General features: G+C 34.8%; 1 pseudogene; it reads left to right on the top strand.

Moving 5' to 3' along the window:
• Window positions 1–2,097: 2,097 nt before the first annotated feature.
• On the top strand, window positions 2,098–3,280 carry LOC104774024 (F-box/LRR-repeat protein At2g40920 pseudogene; annotated as a pseudogene).
• Window positions 3,281–6,000: the final 2,720 nt, after the last annotated feature.

Genomic DNA, 6,000 nt, shown 5'->3' with positions numbered 1-6,000 from the left:
TGTTTCGTTGCTTCTTCTTCGGTTCTAATTTCTCCATATATATTTGTCTTTCGGTTAAATTGTTGTTAGTGATACTTGTAAAATGAACTCTTTAATCCATATTGGGCTCTGTTGTACTTAGATCGAAAGATAATGCTAAGTTGCTAAATACTCGAAACAATGTGTCAAATGTTTTTTTTTTTTTTTTCAATAAATGGAATCGTACCCTTCTTCAATCACGAAATAAGTTTCCTTCATATGTAGTAGACTCTGGACTATGTGATCTATATATACTTGCTTTCTTTAAAGATTGAATTAGTGCTTTATCTTCTTATCCACTATTGTATATAGATAATAGATTGTGAGAAGAGGAGCTTTAAATAATACAATATATTTTCCAAATGGAAACTCGAGACCATATGTTTTTCTCTTGTCAGTTCACTTCCTCAATCTGGAGAACGCTTATCTGTGGACTCACCCAACAGCGGTATATCTCTTGTTTTGGAGATTTGCTGGTCGAGATCTCCGGCTCCAACTATGGTCAGACACATCAATTCATACTGCGATATGCCTTTCAAACTACAATTTTATGCTATATGTAGAGAACGAAACAAGCGACGTCATGGGGATCAACCTGCAACTGTATCTCAGCCATTAAAGGACATTGACACCACTGTTCGTAATAGGCTACTGTCTCTACAGGCGCAAGGCAAGTTCGACGATGCTTTGTGCAAATGGTTCGCTGCCCGGCGGCCTCATCTTTCTGTTCACTAGCTCTTCTCTCACATTCAATCTCTAGTTTCAATTGCCAAAAATAAGACTATGGATGCATCTAATGTAAACAGGGTTCTTTTTTTTGATTGAATTAACATTCATACAAAAAAAAATATACAATATATCAATCATAGTTGTGCTCTTTAAGTATACAGACAGGGTTGATTGTTTAGTAACTAGGCACAAGTAATTTAGGGTGAAAAGTCAATGGACTAGGGAAGAGTCAGACCAAAGAAAAAAGGAGACCTAACTAAATCAAAACTTAAATATAAGTTTGCTCTTATTCTCTTAGCTACGTTTGATGTCACATAATTAAAAACAAGTGAGTTAGATAGACATATTAATTGTTTATTATTATTTCTCTTTTAATGGATAGCGTATTTTAGGGCGTATCATACTCTTCCGCTAGTATCTTTGACGCCTGAGGATGCCATGGGATTGCATTGGAGTCCGATTTGAGATGTTCCTGTGTTGCTGCTACGTCGATATTATTTGTGTATAAATATTTGCTGACCTAGAGAAGCTCATGTGCATTCCGTCTCATCTGTGGAAAGTCATTGTGCCTTGCTTGACAAACAAGTTATCATTCCCAGTGTTTCTGACAACAGCTAGTTTCTTTTTCTTAATTCATAATAAGAAAAACATCAAAATATCATGATTAATTTGTGACTTACCAGTAGTTACCTTCTTTTTTTTTAATTGCAGGTAAAAGATATTCTCCAAGTATTTTGTTTAATGCTTCCTTCTAATTATTGTTATGGTAGGTGCTAATATTTTAGGGATATAGATTTTATTATAATTTGCTTATCTAATATGTTTTTTGTTTTTTCTTCTTCTAAATAGGCATATAAATTTGAAATTAAACTAAATATCCACGGTCTTGCTCAACTCCAGATCCTAACGGGTTATTCTCAATCCTGATTGGCTCATAATTGGTCACTTGAAATTGAATATGTATTCTCTATATATATTCACATTGACATTTTAACTAATTATAATTTTGTTTTTGGACATTCTCTATTTTGTGCTTTCCAATTAATAATATAGATGTCTTTTAAATATTAATATTATTTTTTATATTCTAATAAACTTTTAAAGTTTTAATATTTTCATTTATTTTATTAAAAAAAATTACATTTCTCTTATTTTCTGTATATATATATATATATATTTGTTTCCTTTTCTAAATATTTTAATATATAAACTGTACTGATTTTTTAAAAATGTTAAATAATGATAGTAGAATTTTAATACTCACCAGAATATAATATACTATTTAGTATTTACATATAGCAGTCTTAATTCAAACCCTAAAAGATTGCCCAAACAAGAAGACGACCTTAGATGGAGATTCCTCCTATGGATGTGGTGACGGATGAGATCCTTACGAAACTGCCTGCTAAATCTCTTATGAGGTTCAAGTGCGTCTCAAAACTTTGGTCATCGTACATCAGCTCACGATATTTCAGCAGCCGTTTCCACTCGTTCCCATCCCGACCGCGTCCTCGACTTTACATGTGTTTGCGGGATCTCAGTGACCACCATAACTCCGTAATACTATCATTGGCTCCAGACACTACGTCGTCTTCTTGCTTTGTAGTTGACCACGATCTGACCATCCCACGGCGGGGAGGGTCCATCTTGCAATATCTTCCTGGCTTCATATGTTACACCTCTTGGGGAAAGCCGCGGATCTATAATCCTGCCACCAGACACCTTGTCACCTTCCCCGCGGCAATCATATCCAACATCATCATAACTCCTCCTCCAGGAGAAGGTGCAAAAGTCGTCTCTTACTATTTCGGACACGACCATGTTAGCGACCAGTACGTAGTGGTATGTTCAACTGGTGTCAGAACGAGATTTCGTCAAGAGATGAGGTCAGAGCATCGGGTCTTTTTCCTAGAAGCTGGAGGAAGAGGAATTTGGAAAAAGGCGGCTCCAACGTGTCCAGCTGACTTTCGTCCTCACATTCCGGTCAAGGGAGGAGTGTGTATTGATGGGGTTATATATTACCTGGGTTGGACTGATTCGTATAATTCTGTGCTTGTGAGTTTCCACATTAGATCCGGAGAATTCAAAATGATCCAAGTACCTCGCAGGGACGGAGATGAGCTGCGTTCAAGGGTCACGGATGTGAGTCTTATAGAGTATGGTGGCAAAGTAACTCTTATTGTCCAAAGCAATCTTAGAGAAAAGGGTAGACTTGATTTATGGGCCGTCGAAGATGCCGGGAGCAATAAATGGTCGAGGAAGACTCTAGTTTTGCAGCCTTCTCAGCTACATTTAGTCAATAACGACACTATATTCAAAGTCAATAGTACAACTCAAAATGGCAAGGTTTTCTTGATACCAGAGAATTTGTTTTCTCCATTTCACATTCTCTGTTATGATCTTCAAAGCAATGATGAAAAAGATCGAAATCAAAGGTGTACCTGACCACTGGTTTAGCAAGGACAAAATGAACGTTATAGTGACGTTGATGGATCACAGTGAGCGTCTTCTTAACGTGATGCATACGGGGTAAGAGTGAGATTCTCATGTACTTCCACACTTGAATAAATTACACCTCTAATGCAATGTTTGTGAGTGTTGGGACTACGAACACAGTTTAATTATCACTTATTTTATTTGTTATTTTATATGATACTTAATTTTATATAGTTTATGGTCATCAAGCACTCTCTCTAGAAAAATAAGCGATTTCCATTCACACCTCTACTTTTCTGTTGAGTTCTTCTTCAAACCTTACAAAAGTGATTTAAAGCAAGCACATATAGATCACATAGTCCAGATGGAGTATACTACATTTGAACGAATTGCATGCATGGTCGAGAAAGAGTACGTTAGAAATGAGTCGACACCCATAAATATCAATTAATTAATTAATAAGTAAATATAGATACTCGATACCTGTTATCGTCAAAAAAAAAAAAGTAAATATAGATATAGATCCCATATTCCAAAGAAAGATGGTAGGGACAAATTAACTTGAGTCCAAGGATTTGATCGATGGAATGGCATGCATATATATTCTTCTTCTTTGGTGCGTGTGTGTTGCAAGAAAAAGAAAAAAAATAAGAAGCTATACGTACACCAATCGGTGTAATAGATAGAACAACAAATCTTGAATATGCTAATTAATGAATTTGACATCCATTTGGTTATTATATTGCATGTTGTTTATATATTAATTAAGCATGCATGACTACACCTAAATTTTAACAATAAATAAGCAAACGGATCGGATATGTGAATTTAATTAGATTGAAGTTCAGCTTTGTCCAAAAACAAAATTAAGAACAGAATTTAAAAGTTTATTTTCATAACAATTAAAGTCTTATTACGTATATTTATATTAGTCCAGTTGGTGTTAGTCGTGTGTTGTGGGAAACAATAAAAAACTGGTTTCTGTTAATATTGAGCAAAAGCATTTGCCTTTGTTTTTCTTTTGTTGACTTTCCACTTCTACCGTTGGTACGTGTTTCGTTGCTTCTTCTTCGGTTCTAATTTCTCCATATATACCTTTTTTTTTTTTTTTTTGAAAATATATATACTTGTCTTTCTGTTTTTGTTGTTAGTGATACTTGTAAATTGAACTCTTTAATCAATATTGGGCTCTGTACTTAGATCGAAAGATAATGCAAAGTTGCTAAATACTCGAAACAATGTATCAAATGTTTTGTTTTTTTCAATATATGGAATCGTACCCTTCTTCAATCACGAAATAAGTTTCCTTCATATGTAGTAGACTCTGGACTATGTGATCTATATATACTTGCTTTCTTTAAAGATTGAATTAGTACTTTATCTTCTTATCCACTATTGTATATAGATAGTGAATAGACGAGCTTTAAATAATACAATATATATATATATATAAAATGTTTTAATATATATATATATATATAAACAATATGTTACATAATGATAGTAGTATTTTAATACTCACCAGAATATAATATACTTATTTAGTATTTACATATAGCAGTCTTAATTCAAACCCTAAAAGATTGTTTACAAGAAGACGACCTGAGATGGAGATTCCTCCTATGGATGTGGTGAGGGATGAGATCCTTACGAAACTGCCTGCTAAAACTCTTATGAGATTCAAGTGCGTCTCAAAACTTTGGTCATCGTACATCAGCTCACGATATTTCAGCAGCCGTTTCCACTCGGTCCCATCCCGACCGCGTCCTCGACTTTACATGTGTTTGCGGGATATGATATCAGTGACCATTGGCTCCGGACACTACGTCTTCTTGCTTTGTAGTTGACCACGATCTGACCATCCCACAGCGGGGAGGCTCCATCTTGCAATATCTTCCTGGCTTCATATGTTACACCTCTTGGGGAAAGCCGCGGATCAAAGTGAGCGTCTTCTTAACGTGATGCATACGGGATAAGAGTGAGATCGTCTCGTGTACTTCCACGTACACTTGAATAAATTACACCTCTAATGCAATATTGTTTGTGAGTGTTGGGACTACGAACACAGTTTAATTATCCCTTAATTTATTTGTTATTTTATATGATACTTAATTTTATATAGTTTATGGTCATCAAGCACTCTCTCTACAAAAGTAAGCGACTTCCATTCACACCTCTACTAGCTTGTCTGTCTAGACTGAATTTGTGATTTGAGTTCTTCTTCAAACCTTACAAATTATATGGCATCCCTCCATTTTGTCAAGAAGAGAATGTCAAATTTGGTCAGTCTCATTTCTCTTCTTTTTTCTCTGAATGTTTCTCTCTCGTTTGTGATTCAGCGACGGTTTCTCTTTTTCCGTACGAGCTCGTATATTTGGCTCTGTGAGACGATTGTCTGGACAGACCCGGAAGTCAACTTAAATTTGAACTTAAAAAAAAAAAAGAAGAGAAGAGAAGAAGTATCATCGGATACCATGATAATAATAAATTAAAGAAATGATTAACAAGAGAAGAGAAGAAGTATCATCGGATGAATTAAAATAATATGGGGACTTACGTACGGTGAAGGATCAGGAAGATGAAGATCCGTAGAGCTGACTGATCATGGTATATATATTATAGTTGAGTTAACTGATATATTGCTTCTTATAAAACTACATCTTCTACTAGTATAGTATACTAATACTACTATATATAACTAACCTTCTCAGCCGCATCTTTAACAAAAAAAAAAAAAAAAAAAAAAAAAAAATACCGTTTTGAGCTCCTGTTCACACTTTCACACACACGCACGCTAATTTTAATAATATAAGAACA

The sequence above is a fragment of the Camelina sativa genome, chromosome 5, assembly GCF_030686135.1.
Source record: "Camelina sativa cultivar CO46 ecotype springtype chromosome 5, ASM3068613v1".
NCBI classification, from domain to species: domain Eukaryota; kingdom Viridiplantae; phylum Streptophyta; class Magnoliopsida; order Brassicales; family Brassicaceae; genus Camelina; species Camelina sativa.
This window is presented reverse-complemented; position numbering and strand designations above follow the sequence as displayed.